We start from the raw sequence: 18,109 nt of genomic DNA on the forward strand, positions 1-18,109 counted from the left end.
TGAACCTGATTAGAATTTCACCTTGTTTTAGAGTTCTGTGGTGAATGGGAAAAAAAAAAATCAAATGGCAAAATATACCCTTACCAGAAACAAACCCACACATACACATACAAATCACAGACAGCAAGAATTACACACTAGCATAAATTTTTGTCATAGAAATAGCTACTTTCTATTCTAATCCAGAGATTCTACACTACAAATTTGGGGTGTTAAAAAATAAAGCTTGAAAATAAATAAATAAACAAACAAATAAATTTTGCTCTTTTTTTTTTTTAAAGATTTTATTTATTTATTTGAGAGAGAGAGAATGAGAGACAGAGAGCACGAGAGGGAAGAGGGTCAGAGGGAGAAGCAGACCCCCTGCTGATCAGGGAGCCCGATGCGGGACTCGATCCTGGGACTCCAGGATCATGACCTGAGCTGAAGGCAGTCGCTTAACCAACTGAGCCACACAGGCGCCCCAATAAATTTTGCTCTTGAGGGATGATGAATTTTCCTGGAAAATTAGCAGAGTGGGTATGATAAACACTCTCACTTAGATTAAGGCCTGGAAACATCACAAAAAGTCACCTAATACAATGGCTCCTGACCTCTTTGGCTGTAAACCACATGATAAAACACATTCTATGCACTGGGACTCAGCACACACACAACATAAATAAAAAAATAAGAAACAAATTTTTGCTTTCATTAAATACTTTCTTTTACTATGTGAACTGTCTGGTGATGTTTTCCACTCTGATATCCTTTACTTAAAAAAAAAAAACAACTTGCTACCCACTAAATTGATCTAATGGTCTACTAATGGTTCATGGACTGCTGGCTAGCTCTACTTAGAGCAGGAGTTCAAACCTAGGTTGGGTTTTATGAACAGTGAGACTTTGCAAAAGCTCCATTTCTAAAATGGATTTATAAACATCATGGATTTATTTTGAAAAATACATTAGATAATGCATATAAAACTTCCAGGGTATATTAGACACCCCTCCCCCGATAGCTCTTAATTTGATTCTGTGTCCCATCTCTTGCTAAAACATCATTTGAACCACTCAAATATTTATGCTACACATAAGCCTCCTACATAGGAGTGCTTAGAAGAGGGATGAAGGTATTTTAAGCCACAAATCCATAGACTGAACAAACTGGAAAATTTGGCTTTAATAATATTGCTAATTAATAAGTTTGGATTAGTCACTTATTATAGAAAGTCTCAAAAAACAGTAGCACCCCACAAGACCTGAATATCTGTTTGGAAAACTGATCAGCATATGCTGAGAATCTAATCAACATATGCTGGAAATGTCTGTGACTCATGTGTAAATGGACTTCAGAAAAGATTTTATTAACAAGGGAATGACTGAGACATTGTCACAGCTGGTAATGGTGACCTTGTAAGGTTATTTAATGAAAGAATTGTTCCTGAGCCAACCTTGCAGAATTAGAAACAGAAATCTAGGAAGAAGAAAAATTGCCAAGTAGGGGAGGAAAACCATTTTTTTCTCCTATAGAAAAAAAATCCTAATATTTAAAACTGATTTGGAACTTCTGATTCTAGATAAAGATGGAATAGACATACTTTTCTCTTCCCTCCTACTAAATATGGCTAAAACCCCTGGAAATTATATATAAAACCAACATAAGAGGACTTTGAAAGATAGAGAGAAGGCAGACTGCTTGGTACTTTGAGATTTGAGGAACAATATGGGGGTGAATTCCCTGGGTTTTCTTTCAGTCTTATATAGCCAGAACTTGTTGCTGGAAGAGACAGTAGCCCAACGACTCCTTATGGGAACAGAGAAGCTTCCCCAAGAAAAACCTCACTAGCCAAAGAACCAGGAAATGAGGCAAATTAGCATGACGAAAAATTTTAGACCATGATTGCCATACCCCAGGTAGATACTGAACTATTTTTGCTTATGATACATGTGTATGTGTGAGGTTTTCTTTCCCTACATCAATCAATTGTCCAACTCTCTGGATTCTAAGTTGGTGTCCTGTGACTAACCACCTGGCATTAGCACAGATTCTAAATATGAAGGTCTCAGTCTCCTAACACTGCCCCCACTTCAGAGACCAGTCACAAGGACCCAGGTTGCCACCTATACTTCTGACCAACTGGCTATCAGTTGAGGGTTCCCATGATCCCTCTACTCAAGTTGGATAATTTGTTAAAATGATTCACAGAACTTAGGATGGCACTTTACTTATATTTACCTGTTCACTGTAAGGGATGCAACTCAGGAATAGCCAAATGAAAGATATGCATTGGGTAAGATATGAGGTGGGTAGTACAGGGCTTCCACGCCCTCTTCTAGAGCACTGCTCTCTCAGAACCCTGATGTGTGGTTGGAATTTATGGAGAGATTTTATGGAGGTTATTAGGGGATTTTATGGAGGTTTCATTATAAGCACGATTGATTAAATCATTGGCCATTGGCGATTAACTCAATCTCCAGCTCCTTTCCCCTCCTTAGAGGTCAGGGGTGTGGTTAAAAGTTCTAACTCTCTAACCATGTTTTTGTCTTTCTGGTGAACAATCCCTATCATGAAGCTATTTAGGATCCCAGCTACCAGTCATCTCATTACCATACAAAAGATACTCGTCTCACTCCAGAGATTCCAAGAGTTTTAGGAGCTGTGTACCAGGAACTAGAGACAAAGATCATTATACATTTATCACAAACACCCTGAAAAAGGCCAACTTTGCTCCTTGTTGTCCCCTCCTCCCTCCTACCACCATAATGGTGTCAGAGAAGACTGAGTGAGGAGCTAGGATTTTCATCCCCGCTCCATGATAATGAGAAGTCTCTCCAACATGTCAGTGAAGGCCTTGTGAGGATCATGCAGTTTGGCACTACCTGGAGATAATGAGATATTTCTCCTTCTCCCCTTCCCCGCTTATATCAGAGGGCACAGAGTTGGCAGCTACAACTTTCACCATCATCTACTGTTGGTAAGATTTCTCTTCCAATGATAGTGTCAGTGGAACTCACAAGGACAGCAATAATGCCGGGGTTGGGGGTGGGGAATGTAAACCAGGGTGATATCAGTGAAATCTCACTGCCGCCTAACAGTAATGGATCACTTCTCCTGGCAGTCAAAGGAGACTAACTGGGGAAACTGGACTTCTCCCTTGAAAATAATAAAGCTTCTTCTCCCTTTATGTTCTGAAATAGATACAAGTAAGATCCAAAGTTTATTAGCATAACTGCCTAAATGTCCAGGATATAATTGAACATCACTGGTCATACCGAGAGTCAGGAAAACCTAATTTGAGGGAGAAAAACAATCAATGGACACCAACACTGACATAACTCAGATATCTAGAAACCTCTGAATTTTAAAGCAGTCATCATAAAATTGCTTCAATGAGTAATTACAAACATGCTTGAAATTTTTTTAACAATGGAAAAGTCTCAGCAAACAGGTGATATAAAGAATAATCAAATGGAAATTTTACAACTGAGATATATGCATAACCAATAACAAATTTACTGGATGGTCTCAGAAGAATGGAAAGGATAAAAGAAAAAGACCAATGAATTTGAAGATAGAATGTTAGAAATTACCCAGTGTAAACAACATAAAGAAAATACAATGAAAAAAAGAAAAAAGAATAGGACCAGGACCTAGGACCAGAGATCATAACAAAAGATCTAACATTCATGTCATTGAAGTCCCAGAAGAAGAGGAGAAAGATGGTGGGGCTGAAAAACTAGTCAAAGAAATCATGCCTGGAAATTCCCCAAATTTGGCAAAAGACATGAACCTATGGATTAAAAAAGCTGAGCTAACCCCCAAGACACATCAAAATCCAATTCCAGAAAACAAAATTAAAAAAAAAAAAAATCTTGGAGGCAGTAAGAAGGAAATGACTCCTTACCTTAGGCGGGAAACAATTTAAATGACAGTGGATGTCTCATCAGAAATTGTGGTGGCTAGGAGAAAGAGTCACAATATTTTTCAAGTGGTAAAGAAAATAACTACCAACCCCAAATTCCGTTTCTACCAAAATTATCCTTCTAGGAATGAAAGAAAAATGATGACATTCAGCTGAAGAAAAACTAAAAGAATTCATTGCCACCTAATTTACCCTAAAAGAATGGTTAAAGGAGTTCTTGAAATACAAAGGAAATTATAAAAGAATTTGGAACATCAGGAAGAAAGAACAATAAAAAGATAAAAAATCATGTTTAAATATACTAGACTTTCTCCTCTTAAATTTCCTCAACTATGGTTGATGGTGGAAGCAAAAAGTACAACATTGTTTGATATGGTTCTCAGTATATGTAGAGGAGTTATTTAAACAATTATACTATAAATTAGGAAGGGTAAAAGAATAAAAGAGGTAAAGTTTCTACACTTCACTCCAACTGGCAAAACACTGACACCAAGAGACTGTGATAAGTTATACATACACAACGTGATGCCTCAGAAATCACTAAAAAAAGTCCAGCATGTATGTGATATGTTAAAAACAACAACAAACAAACAGGTAAATCAAAATGGATTCTAAGAAATACTCAAGTAACTCACAGAAGTCATAGAAAAGGAAAGAGAGAAACAAACAAAAAAAACCCAGAGAAAACAAAGATAAAACAAACTGAAATGTCAGGGTTAAGCCCATAATATCAATTATTACGTGAAATTCAAATGATCTAAAAACACCAATGAAAAGCTAGAGATTGCAGAGAACATAAAAACCATTTTCCAACGTACATGAAAAGGACATTATGCTGAGTAAAAAAGCCAAGCTCATAAGATCACATACTGTAGGATTGCCTTTACATAACATTCTTGAAATGACAAATTATAGATATGCAGAACAGGTGAGTGGTTGCCAGGGGTTGTGAATGTGGAGGGCGGGGTAGTTAATGACTATGAAGGGGTTGCACAAGGGAGATCTTTGGGGGGAGTGGGGTTGGAAAAGTTCTGATCTCCATTGCTATGACTATAAAGAATTAAGAACTAACAGCTACAATAACAGTATAACAATCTACACAGGATAAAATGGCTTAAAACTATATATACATATTGTGTCAATGTCAATTTCCTAGTGTTGATGCTCTACTCTATATAGTCATGTAAGATGTCACAATTGAAGGATACTAAGCAGTGATCGCTAGATTGCTCTGCACAGCCGTGGCAGCTTCCTGTAAATCTAGCATTATTTAAAAATAAAATGTTAAAAAACAAACAAGTGATTTGACAGTCCCTCCTCCAGGTTTTATTCTACTTAGAGGGCCGAGGGAGAAGCACAGACAGCAGTACAAGCACACAGGACGGTGACTACACTGCCGCAGGGGCCACCATTATGAATGATTAAATGACATCTGTGTCAGTTGTCAGTTTATTGCCTCTCAGCTCCCCCAGTGTAGTCTTCAATATATGCTCCTTGATAAAATACTGAATTCCTTGAACTGTTTCTCCTTTAAAGTGCATACAATATTTAGCCTTCTCAGTAGAGGGCGCTGGAGGGTCAGTACAGAAGGAAGAGGCTTTCTGCAATTTCCTGCAACGGTGGGTGTCCAGAGTTGTATGGTGTGAGAACATCCAGGGGAGCCTGCCCAGTCACAGGGATAGGATGATTCTCTATCTTCTATGATCTTACAGCCTTGGTCTGAGGTTAATGTTTCTATAGCTTTCTCAACATGGAAGGAAATCCTCTAGCTGCCATTGACCTGGAGGCTGTCACAGAAAGCAGCAGTTGATTCTGCAAGGCTGCCTGGTGCCCAGGAGATAAACACAGATCTGCTGCTCCCTCTGCCAGCCTCTAGAGAGCCCCTGCGCTCTGAATCCCTCTTGCCAGGAGAGGTGCTAGGGTTCCCAACGCGTGGCCTTGCCACCAGTTGCTGATCCCCTCTCCAGTGTGCACCCTGGAGGGTGGCGTCCTACTTCCTAGAAACTCCAGAGCACCTCCAGCCTGTTTAAACCAGCAAGCTGCTCTGCTCTCTGGGTGCTGACCCACACCTTCTCCAACGAAGTCTGAACCCTCTGTAAATTTGCCCTGCCTTGGTTACTCTTCCTCAGCCCTAGGATAGCCTAAAATGCTTTCTTATATATTATGGTTACACTTTTATGGTGGTGATTATTCCTTTATATTAAATTTTTCCCGTTTAACCTGTTGTGTGGTTGTATGTCCTGATTGGACCACCCTGCTATAACACTCTTGCTTAATAAGAGAGGTTTACTATCCAGTGCCAACAGGAGGTTATAAGGATGCATGTTTTTAGTATTGTCATGGTAATGCCTGCCACTGTTCCCCTAATTAACAAGTGTGCTGATGTGTAATGTGCGGCTGGTAGTAACTCTTTCTCACACTCCTTCGGGAATGACAACCAACTTGACAGAGGGCAGCATTTTCCTAAAACATGACAGCAAGAATTATCTAGACAAACGACATTTAAAAAATGTAATATCCATCCCCTTCTGAAGAGAACTACAATGTGAACTTCCACATTAAAATTTGGGAAAAATCAGAGAAAAAGAAGCCCAAGTAATTCAGTGTTGTTCTAAACTTATTTAACGAGAGAATCTTTTACTGTAAACTGCCCTTAACATCCTCAGGTGTTGTCTTCCATCAAAGTCATTTTGATAAATGTTAACATAAAGCAAAAATCACTATAAAAGGCAAGCCTCAGATTCCTTCCTTCCTAGTATGTGTGTGTGTGTGTGTGCATATACACACCTATATATTAGCAAAAATTGATTATTCATCTCATCTAGTCATGAATTTTGACAAGTTTTTTAAAGTATTTATTATATTTAACATTATATTTTTATTTTATTAAAAAAAACCTCTGACATCTGTGAAAGGCCACATGATAAGCTGAAACATTTATATAGAAAATGAAGACCTTCCCAGCATTCGGGAGATGGCAGAGTCAAGTCAGAATCTGGATATATATGAACTGAGGGAGATAACTGTATATTTTATATAAAACAAGGGTCATTTAATTAAAAAAAAAAAAACTGAGTTGAAATAAAGATGCCCAGGGGCCACACAGGTGATCTCGCTGTGACCATGCTGCAATGGTCACCAGCTGTCTACAGCATCTTCTTTCACACTCAATGAGACAGATGTTGATTGGTGTAGGATTTACTTCTGTTCACACACCCAGGGGCCTGCTGCTGGGTGTGCAGGGGCCACCTGCCGCCTCAGGTAGCCTCCCAGGTGAGCCGTGCTCAAGAACGACTAGAGTGCAAGAATTCTGGACTTCGCTTTTCTCGGTCAAGTGAGTGTCTTCTCGAAGTTAGGATATCACTCCATCAAATCACTGAGACTGAGGTTGTAGCAAGGTAGACGGAGGTAAGATAAAACCGAAAAATGCCCGTAGAAACTACAAGATTCACTGATATCTTAACAAGAAAGCATCAGGGCATAACACAGCCAATGTTGGCATTTCCCCAGAAATGCACGCTGTTTTGCACTGTGACAAATGGCACACCAAACGTTTTGATTTAACCTAAGTAAATGAGCTCTGCGTTTTTCCTTGCTTAGGGGATGGTTTTGGTCATGTGAGTGATTTTTCAAAAAAGATTCCCCTCCATCATTCCTCTCTCTCTAGGATTTAATCCCTCTGTCCTTTTAGTCCCATGCATTCTTTATTTCCTCTCCTCCCACAGGACCTTTGCAAACACTCTTCCTTCTGCCTCAGTACTCTTCCCTCTCCTGTTCCACTCTCCCCTACTGCTAATGACTCAGAGAAGCATTCCTGACTTATCAAAGACATTATAGCTTATTATTTAATAAATTTCCAAGGTGATTTTGAGGAAGGTGATCTGAAATCCATACTTGGAGAAACACTAATAAAGACAGCAACTGTTTGCATGGAGTGACAGATATAAAATCTGACCAAGGCTTTGTATCTATGTACGAACTGATATTCACATTAGGATTCCAGGGCCTTGAGTTAATGTTGCTGCCAGGTGATCTGCTAGCTCTTGTGAAAGAGTATCAGGTGTGTAGAGGGAAACGTTTTCAGATGGGAAAGAAAAGCCTTATCTAAAGGCTAACAAATTTGTGTTAAGTTGCCAATGTATTAAAAACTGGCTTCTCACAAAACTGTTCTCATATGGTGTGATCTCTGTAATTCTAAGAATTACCTCTTGCCTCTATGGTTGTAACAGTGTGCTTATTTCTAATTATAATAATAATATAAGGTTTGTGCCCCATATCATAAAACAACAAGAACAAGGTTTGTGCCCCATATCGTAAAACAACAAGAACAACAACGATTGAACACCAATGTGTTCAAAGAAAAATTAAGTCTTTGAGTGACTCCTGGTACAAAGAAAAATTACCAAACGCTTTCCTGTTCTACTGAAATTCCAAGTCAAATTTTAAACAAGTTTTGTAAATAATCTCATCTGGTTGATTTATTAAGACTTCTTGTAAATCATAAGTCTTGTTTCTCGTATTTAAAGACATGCTTTGGTAGACTTTTCTACTAAGAGTGTTTCAAGTTTAAAGTAGAGTTACTTATCAACTTGAAACACATTCCCAAATAGAAGAAATAGGATTATCACAGATGATAGCAAGTGAAAAGTTTTAAACAGCCTGATTGATGGCAAGAGTGACAAAAGTGCTGACACCTTTGGCCTACATTTCCAAAAAGGGAAATTTATCCTAAAGTAAAAATTTAATAGAAGAACATTCTTTCTATGCAAATGTACCATGCAGCATTCTTAAAGTCATTTAAAAAAAGGAAAATCTTAAAATTCAAAGCAAGAGGGATGCTTTATTCCATTACAGGATTGCCACCCAATGAAGCTATGTAGCCATCTGAATTAGTAAATCTGAACATGACATAGAAATGTTAAAATAAATTTACAACATAACCTTAAGCACAGAAATGCACAGAGGGGAATGTATTTCATTATTTCAAAATACATGCATGTGTTTAAGAACTGGAAGCATTTGGAAAAATGAAAATAATCGTGTTTATGTATTGGGATTTGAGGCAACTGGCTTTTCTACACTTTCAAAGAAAAAAAAAAATACCATCTTCAGCAGCATTAAACTGTCTACCACCTTTCATGGAACAAAAACATAATGCCTTTTACAACAATTATGGATGTTTTTGTAATATTTTTAAATTTCTCACCCATTACTCTAATAATTATAGCATCAAATTCCAATATTCTCAGTTTTCACTAAGCAGAGAATGACCATTGAAGGTAATTTAAACCCAAGAGTCAGTTTACTGCAGTCATCTCTGTTTTAAATTACAGCACCACCAAACCCTCCCCAGAATCAGCATGTGATCCCTTTTTCCCTCTGGTGGTTTATGTATGAATATATACATATATATCATTTATGATATAATACCTGAGCCCGATTGCAAGGGATGTCATTTTTATTGCTTCCTTTGCTTCAAAATCAAGTAACTAGTCAAAAGTCATTTCAGAAAAGAATACAAAGTCAGCTCCAAAATTTGAGAAGTCTCCTCAATGTATTCCCTATAGCAACCTGGATGGAAAGCCTTTCGCCAGATGCAGACAGTGGAGTTCTTCAGGGGCTTATTTAATGTTGTTTCACACTTATCTGATCATTTACTATTTATTTTGAAGTTCTGAAAGCATAGCACACTGCAGAGGGTATAGGATGCAAGACAGAGCTGTTTTGGACCATTATTTCAGTCATAAATCAATTTATTTTTTTGTGTGAAAAATCACCAGACGCCTATCTCCTGCTTGTCTCCATTCACATGATTTCTATCAGTTTCTACATGTTCTCTTTTCCCAACACCCACCATCCTCTTAAACATTGCATCTTGGAGATGAGAGCACCTCCTGAAAGCCCTTTAAACATGACTATAATATGAAAAAAAAATCAGATATAATTTAGCAATTTTCATACCAACTAAAGTTAGGAAACTTTTTTGTTAATCAAAATGAAGGCTCTACCAACTTAAGAATAAAAGAGACATCAGAGTGGAATAAAAATGTATTGTGGGACAGAAGTGTTCTTAGTGGACTTCTCATCTTTGGTAAGTACAGTTATATGCCTGGAAGGGAAAAATATTTTGAAATATAATGCTAGCCTCCTTTAAAACAGTAGCTAATGATCCCAACAAGATGACAGAACATGAAAAGATTGTGGGGCATATCAAGGTTAGCAAGCTGCAGTTTCAAACTACAAAACAAAAGGTTTCCAAGAACCTGCCAAATTTGTGTTGTCACTGAGCCAGATTCCCTGCCAAGGAAATGCTCAGTCTTACAACCACAGAAAGCAAGTTAAGGTTAGGGAAATCATTAAACTAGCACCTTCCCAAAAGAGTAAGTATCCCAAATGTTAAAATTATAACACTAATATTAGTGTGATTTAATTTATTTTTCTGTTTTGGTTACTTTTCCAATTATCAAGCATTTAGTATTTTGGTTGTGATTGAAAAATACTCTCAGGCAACACTCCTTTTTTCAGAGAAAAAATCCTAAACGTAATGACTAAAAATGTTTGTAAAAAAAATTAATTGTTATTTTTTGGGAGGGAAATTTTAATTAGTTTCAGCAGAGAGTTGCTGAACATCTCTCTACCTGATAAGAATGTGAAAGAAATGAGTTAAGAGTTTCAAAGAGATGGCATTTTCAATATTAAAAAAAACAAAACCCATAACTAACTAAAGCTTTAATATTAAATGTTGCCAATTCCATTAATTTTTCTGGTTATTTTAGCCTCATCAAAACAGATTTTCAATGAGTTTTCCTTCTGAAAATGTACCCAAAATTAGTGCATTACTTAATTTGCCACTAGTAAGATGCATGCATGATTCATAAACATGGAGATAAAGATAGGAATAATGCATTTGTTTATTTTTCTTTTTTATCTCCTCATTCACATTTTTTAAGCAAACTGACAAAACACCTTGCTAAGACAAGTTATTACAAGAATTTATGAAGTTGTAGATTTGCAATAAATTTTTCTTACCGCCATGTCCTTTTCTGTCAAGTTCCTGTCCTGTGACTCGGCTACCACAGTTACATATCCATTAAAGGAAAACACAAATTTAACAGTTCTTTAACTCACTGATCTCATCTAACTAATGAACGTCAAGCATGATGGACATACGTTGCTAGATAGCGGTTACAAGACACCAAATCTCTCATAGCTAGCTCTGAGAGCTACATTATTTAGTAAGTCATGCAAGAGAGAAGTGCACTTTCGACCATAACCCCTGCTTGTGCTGGGTACTCAGCTTACAAGTTTTACCAGGTAAAGGCTGACTGAAATGGCTTTTGTCTACAAATTCTATAGAACAAAAACCCACGCTCAAAGGACTGATCTTGCAGCATCCCAGGAAACTGTCTGCAGGATGTGGATAATTAGTATGTAATAAAAGAAGATATTCATTAAACGTTTTATGGATTATCCCAAGCAGGCTGGGTACCAGACAATATCTGCTATTTAGCACAGAGCTGATGTTCTGTCACATAGGTAAGCTTCTACCACTCTCATACACAGAATACATCTGTAAGAAAACAATCATCCAAAACTTGCTCTTGTGGTGTTTAGAATATGAATCTCAATGTTAATAACAAAAAGAAAAGCGAACTTTTAGAGTTTACCATGGGAAGCTGCCAAAGAATTAGAAAAGAGAAGTCCTGCCTTCAAGGATTTACAGCCTGTCAAAAGCACAGCTTCTTACCTTTATTGCATACCAACATCACCAGAGATGCTGTTACCACTGTAGATTCCTAAGGCCCTGATTGGGGAATTCCAGATTCGATAGGTCTGGAATGTGGCCTGCGAATCTGACTTCTTACAGGCACCACAAGTGATTCTGATTCCTGAAGCCTATGGACCCCACATTCTAAAACTCCTCTGCTCGGGTGCCTGGCTGGCTCAGTTGGTTGAGCATCCAATCTTGATCCTGGCTCAGGCTGTAATCTCAGGGTTGTGAGATTAAGACCCACGTCAGCCTCTGCGTTCAGTTGGAAGTCTGCTTGGGATTCTCTCCCTCCCCCTCTGCTTCTGCCCCTCCCCCGCCTTGCGCACGCACGTGCTCTCTTTCTCTAAAAGAAATAAATCTTTAAAAATACTCTGCTACATGAACAGAAATATCAATGAACTGAAGAAGGTACAACAGCATTCATTAGTTCAATAAATGCTTATGATAGCTTGCTATGGGAGAGGTACTATGCTAAGTACTTACAACACATTTATAAAAATACCTACTGAAGATACAGAAAATAAGTGTTGGTGAGGCTATGGGCAAATTGGAAACCTTGTATATTGCTGGAGGTATATAAAATGGTACCGCTGCTCTGAAAGACAATATGGTGTTTCCCCCCAAAATTAAATGTACAACTACGATGTGATCCAACAATTCTACTTCAGGGTATATACCTGAAAGAACTGAAAGCAGGAACTCAAACAGATATTTGTCTACCTATGTTCATAGCAGCATATTCACAACACTCAAAAGGTAGAAGCAGCCCAAGTGTTCATCAATGAATGAATGGATAAACAAAATGTGGCATATACACACAATGATATATCATTCAGCCTTAAAAAGGAAGAAAATTTTGGCACATGCTATTACATGGATGAAACTTGAATATGTTACACTAGGCAAAATAAGCAGTCACAAAAGGACAAATATTGTACGATTTATATGAGGTACCTAGAATAGTCCAATTCATAGAGACAGAATACTGGATAGTCATTACCAGGGGCTGAGAGGGGAGGAGAATAGAGAGTTAGTGTTTAATGGTCCCAGAGTTTCAGTTTGGGATGATGAAACAATTCTGGAGATGGACGGTGGTGATGCCTGCACAGTAATGTGAATGTTCTTTAAATATATATATATATATATTTTAAAGATTTTATTTATTTGACAGAGAGAGAGAGAACAAGCAGGGGAAGCAGCAGAGGGAGATGGAGAAGCAGGCTCCCTACCAAGCAGGGAGCCCAACGTGGGGCTCAATCCCAGGACCCCGGGATCATGACCCGAGCTGAAGATGCTTAACTGACTGAGCCACCAGGTACCCCCAATTTTATTTTAACTAGGCTGCATGCCTAGCATGGAGCCCAACTCAGGGCTTGAACTCAAGACCCTGAGATCAAGACCTGAGCTGAGATCAAGAGTCAGATACTTAAATGACTGAGCCACCCAGGTGCCCCGAAGTGAATGTACTTAATGCCACAGAACTGCACACTTAAAAATAGCTTAAATGATAAATTTTATATGTATATTTTATTGTAATAAAAAAGTCATTGAAAATCATAGAAAGAGTAATCATGAAGTGTAGAAAGTATACTTGAAAATTTATTGTGATAAAATAGGCTTCTTGGTGGAGATAAATTTTTTTGTATGTGGTGTTGAAGGCAAAGGGACCCAATCCCTAGTGCCTCCACCATCCTGACAACCACCCTCCAACACAAATACGCACAAATCAAGGGGAATACCAACATTAGCCTATCTCAAATATGTAGAATCAGATGCTACTTAAATTCTGTAAGTAAGGACACAAATGGATATATAAAGAACTTAGGCAAGCAACAATAAAATCAAAATCACCTTCTTATTCAGTAAGCGAAGAGAAAACAGAGCAATAAGAATGCATGATAGTACACACATGCTGCATATGGAGTAGTAAAAAATGAGGACTCAGTGCTTGGAGATTGTTGCCCTAGATTTTGTATTTGGCCACCACACATAGCCTTGAGTTTGTTTCCTTGCGCATAAAATGTAACTGATAATACTTTCCCTGACCTGAGATAGTTGTATAGATCACTTCTAAAAAAGAATATATGGAACTTCAAAAGTTTTGCACAATATCAGAATAATGTCTTTATGTGGTAGCAGACATTCAACAGAGATTTGAGTACAACATTAAAACCAACCAAAACATATTTGAAATTTTCCTAAATTTATCAATTTTTAATTTACAAAATTGAATTAATTTTGAATTTTTGTGAAAACAAATTATCTATTAAGGATGGATTTGATTTTTAGAAACAGTTCAAATTAAAGGATTAAAATGGGATTAAGTGGTTGATTATGTTTTCAGGAAACTTCCAGAAATCCTGAGATGAAGACCAGCTATCCAGAGTGGCAAATGCACATCTGAAGATATTATCACTTGGTCTATCAGGGTCTTGGTTTCTTTATACATACATAAATTGGATGGTCCTTTCAGAGTTTTGGGTTCAAAGAATATGGCCGGTCTATCCCCGAATGACATGGTGATAGTAGAAAGTTTATAAATTCTTCACCTTCACATTTTTAGGAAACCTTCAGTGTGAGAGGTGAGTCAAAACACTCTAGGTCCCACTTTGGGAAATGGATTCAGGTGGTGAGGGTCCACAGTCAAGTGTCCCTGACAGAGGTCATAAAGTTTCCACAGTCAAGTATCCCTGATCGCTACTCAGGATGAGGCTGCTGTCAGTCCTTGGGGAAAAGATGCACTTTCAGGAAAGTGTGTCTCATCTGTTCCTGTGGGCAAAGCTGTCCACAATGGTTTGATCCAGAGTTCAGTAACAGGTACACAGTCCTCTGCTCTGTCCAATGCAGTCGAAGCTCATGCCCATTTGCAGCAATGCTTTGGATGGAGGTCATTCTCAAGAATTATTTTCATTAGAACATGACCCCGAGAACAACTCTGTTTACACACAGAGCCACTTCCCACAGTAAAACCCAGCCTATGGCTCTTGGGCCAGGACTGGTTTCAGCAAGATTATCCCAAAGATTTCCTTTCCCCCAGGGACTCCCTATATTTAGAGGTGTATCAGTTTTTCTCAAAAAAAAAAAAAAAAGCATTTTCAAAACATAAATGGGATGACTCACCTTGAATTCCAGATTCTAGTGACATAGCTCTTAGACCTTCCCAAGGTTCTTTCTTGCTGAGGGAGGGTGCTCTCAATGAGCTCTTCACCTACACTGTAGTGAACATGGGCACTTCTCTAGCTAATGAGAAAAACAGGGTGAATATGTGGCAGGACACCCCTCTAGTCAGATTTGCCATGACTCACTCAATAAAACAGGGGTTATGTCTGTAATTTACAAATTGTGTTCTGCACGGAACTGAGTGTCCTGTGGAGGGGCCCGTGAGACCTGGGGAAGGTATTAGCCTCTGCATAATGAGACAGCATGGTATGTCAGTAAAGAAGAAAGAGTCATAGCAAATAAGTGAGCCCTTCATGTGTTGCCGGGAAAACACCCCCTTCCAAATATATTTTATTAGAACCTCTTTCAGCCCTTTTGAAGATTGCTAACTTAGAATTGTAAGGTGAATGTTTCTGTCTGTACTGAGTATCCTGAGCTGTCGGCCCCACCTGGGTTTGGCCAGGCCTCTCCTCCCACAAGATTGTCTTCATTTCTAAGAGAAGCTGAAATTCTAATATGTTTAGTGTGTGGCGGTCTTCAGTCTCTGGCTGATGAGCATTCCTCTTTCTGCCTACAACTCAAACCTTAGTAAATAATAGGGTCTTATTTTGAGTCTCTTGTTTATTTTTTCCAAAATATAACAGGTGCTTGGAATATTTTATATATATATGAATTACTTTTAAAAAATCATATTATGACTATAATATTTAGAATTTAATGTACTTCTTAACATCTGGGAATCCATTACATTTCATATAATTACAAATTACAGAAATCCCGCCTCAGTGGCTTAAACAGAAAATCATATAATGGTAGTTTCACACACAAATGAATTCAGAAGTAGTCCAGGATCGGTTATACCACCAGCCTTTCCTCATCAACCTTAGCATGTGGCTTCCATCCTTAAGTTTACAAAAAAGCTGCCACATTCCTAAAAATTGCAACCATGTTCTAAGAAAAAAGAAAGTGGAAAAGCCATTGGTGAAGCTATTTTCTGTTCATTTTCTCCTCAGAAACCCCTGACTACATCTCAGTGGCCAGAATGATGTCCCACAGTCAGTTCCATTTGCAAGGGAACCTGGGAGATTAAGCCTTTTTCTTGGGCATATTGTCACCCCAAGTAAAACTGTGTTTCTCTTAGTAAGAAAGACAAATAATTGTGTAGTCTTGAAGCAGTATCTGTCACAATGTTTTAGCACAAATACATCTACGATGCTATAATTCTATGCTTTTATATGTTATTTAAAGGAAATAGAAAAAATAGTGCCCTGTCAGAAGTATCTACAGAGGACGTTTGTGTAGGAAATCTATGGAAGAGAGAATGTTTTTTTAGGAAGATCTTACTTTTTTTCTAGATGCTCCAATTTTGTAGATGTTCCCTCTTGGCTGCCTAGGAACCTGTTGGGTTACTCCAAATAACCTTGACTTTCTGGGTACACACGTAAATAGCTTGAGTTCTAGAAGAATTTGTCTGCATTGTGCCCTATCAGATCCAGATTCTGCTCATTATTTTGGAACTAATAAGTTAATCTGCTGTAGATGCATTAATAGGTGTTATTAAGTTAGCTATTATCATTTTTTTTCCTACAGATTTCTGGAGATATGCTTTAACTCAAAGACTGTGATTTGAAACCGGGGGTGATATTTGTTAGTTATATGATTGAAATATACATTAAACATCACTGAACTTAGGTTCCATATGTATAAAAATGAGCATAATATCTAATTCAAAGTCTTTTGTGAGGGTTTAAGACATTTGGCATTATTATGGAGTGATCAAGTACACAGAGTCCACATTCAGACCGACTGGCTTCAAACTCCTGCTCAACCACCAGTATTTATATGACATTAGATGCATTATTTAAACATCTAAGCATTAGTTTCCTTACCTAAAAATTGGGATGATAATAATATCTCCCAACAAAAGTCTTATGAGCTGAATAAAGTAAATGAAATCATGTCTATTAAGAACTTAACATAGTACCTGGTATGGAGTAAGTGTTCAGTGCATATTAGCTTTTATTAGCAGTATTTAAGTGTAGTGATTGACATCCAAAAAGTGCTTTAAAATATCAGTTATCTTATCCTGCAAACCATAAAGTACCACAGTTTTGGGGGTAATTTAATTTTATATATTTTAAGCTAGATATTATTTTGAGTTTATTAAAAATCTTTCTCCTCAGAGATTGTAATCACATCTAACTAACCATGTGACTTTTATTCTGTCTTTCTAATAGATGTTATTCCAGTCTAGAGAGTCTCACATGTAATTGTTAACAATGATATATTATTCAGGACAATGTTGCCTTTTTTTTTTTTTTTGGTTTGTTTCTGTTTTTTGGATAAATGAATCCAATGGCAGAAATACATTGTAGCATAGTAAATCTTACATGTTTAACCAATGAATTTTACTACATAAAAAGGACTATAAATTATATAAACAGATGCCGGTTAGCCAGCCTTCAAATGGGAAGTTTCATAAGACTTATTTGAAAGCTTAAAATACAGGATAGCTATGATATGTGGAAAAGATATAGAGTGTGATATAGGATTCTACTGTAAGACTAATTTTATAAACTGGTTACATTGAACTTCAAGTTCTGGTGACTTAAAACTTTTTTTTTTCCCCAAGAATTTGCCAAAGTCAATGAAGAACAATTAACAGCTCAAAATCCTTTAATTTAAAAAGGACTTGGGGATTCAACTATATTAGAAAGATTAAATGCAGTACTTAGTGTGTTTCTTTTTCCCACCCTGGGAAGATTAAGGGAAAAAAAAAAAACCTAAAAATTATCAGACCTATGTCATCATCACTTTTTACTTGGAAACGTACTGAAACATATCATCAAAAAATCAATTTGCAAGCACCTAGAAAATCATGGGTACCGGGTAAAATCTGCTTGACACTGTAAAAAATAAATCCTGTCAAGTCAACTTAATTTCCATCTATGACAGAGTGACAAGAACAGTGGGTGCAGAGAACTTGATAGACAAAATAGATCCTGGCTTTTGGTCAGGATGTAGAGGCCGTTCCACATAATCTATAGAAAAGATACAGTTTGGGTGTCACTTCATCTTTTTAAGCTCCTATTAACCACTGTGCTTAATATATCTGGGAATGATACTCAATTGGAACAGCGACAAATAGAGTAACTAGTATGACAAAGAGATGATAAAGTTCAAGACCAAACTATTACAGGGCTGATTCTGATAGTTTTCTTATAAAAACATTAAATGTAAAAACAAAACAAACAAAAAAACCATTAAATGTTAAA

The 18,109-nt window shown here is 37.4% G+C and overlaps 1 protein-coding gene across 1 annotated transcript in view; it reads right to left on the reverse strand.

The window, feature by feature from the left end:
* XIRP2 (xin actin binding repeat containing 2) overlaps positions 1-18,109 on the reverse strand; it is a 341,970-nt gene that overhangs the window by 286,704 nt on the left and 37,157 nt on the right. The gene's annotated exons all lie outside the window — the stretch shown is intronic.

This window comes from Phoca vitulina, unplaced genomic scaffold (genome assembly GCF_004348235.1).
Source record: "Phoca vitulina isolate PV1807 unplaced genomic scaffold, GSC_HSeal_1.0 scaffold1, whole genome shotgun sequence".
Classification (NCBI taxonomy): Eukaryota; Metazoa; Chordata; class Mammalia; order Carnivora; family Phocidae; genus Phoca; species Phoca vitulina.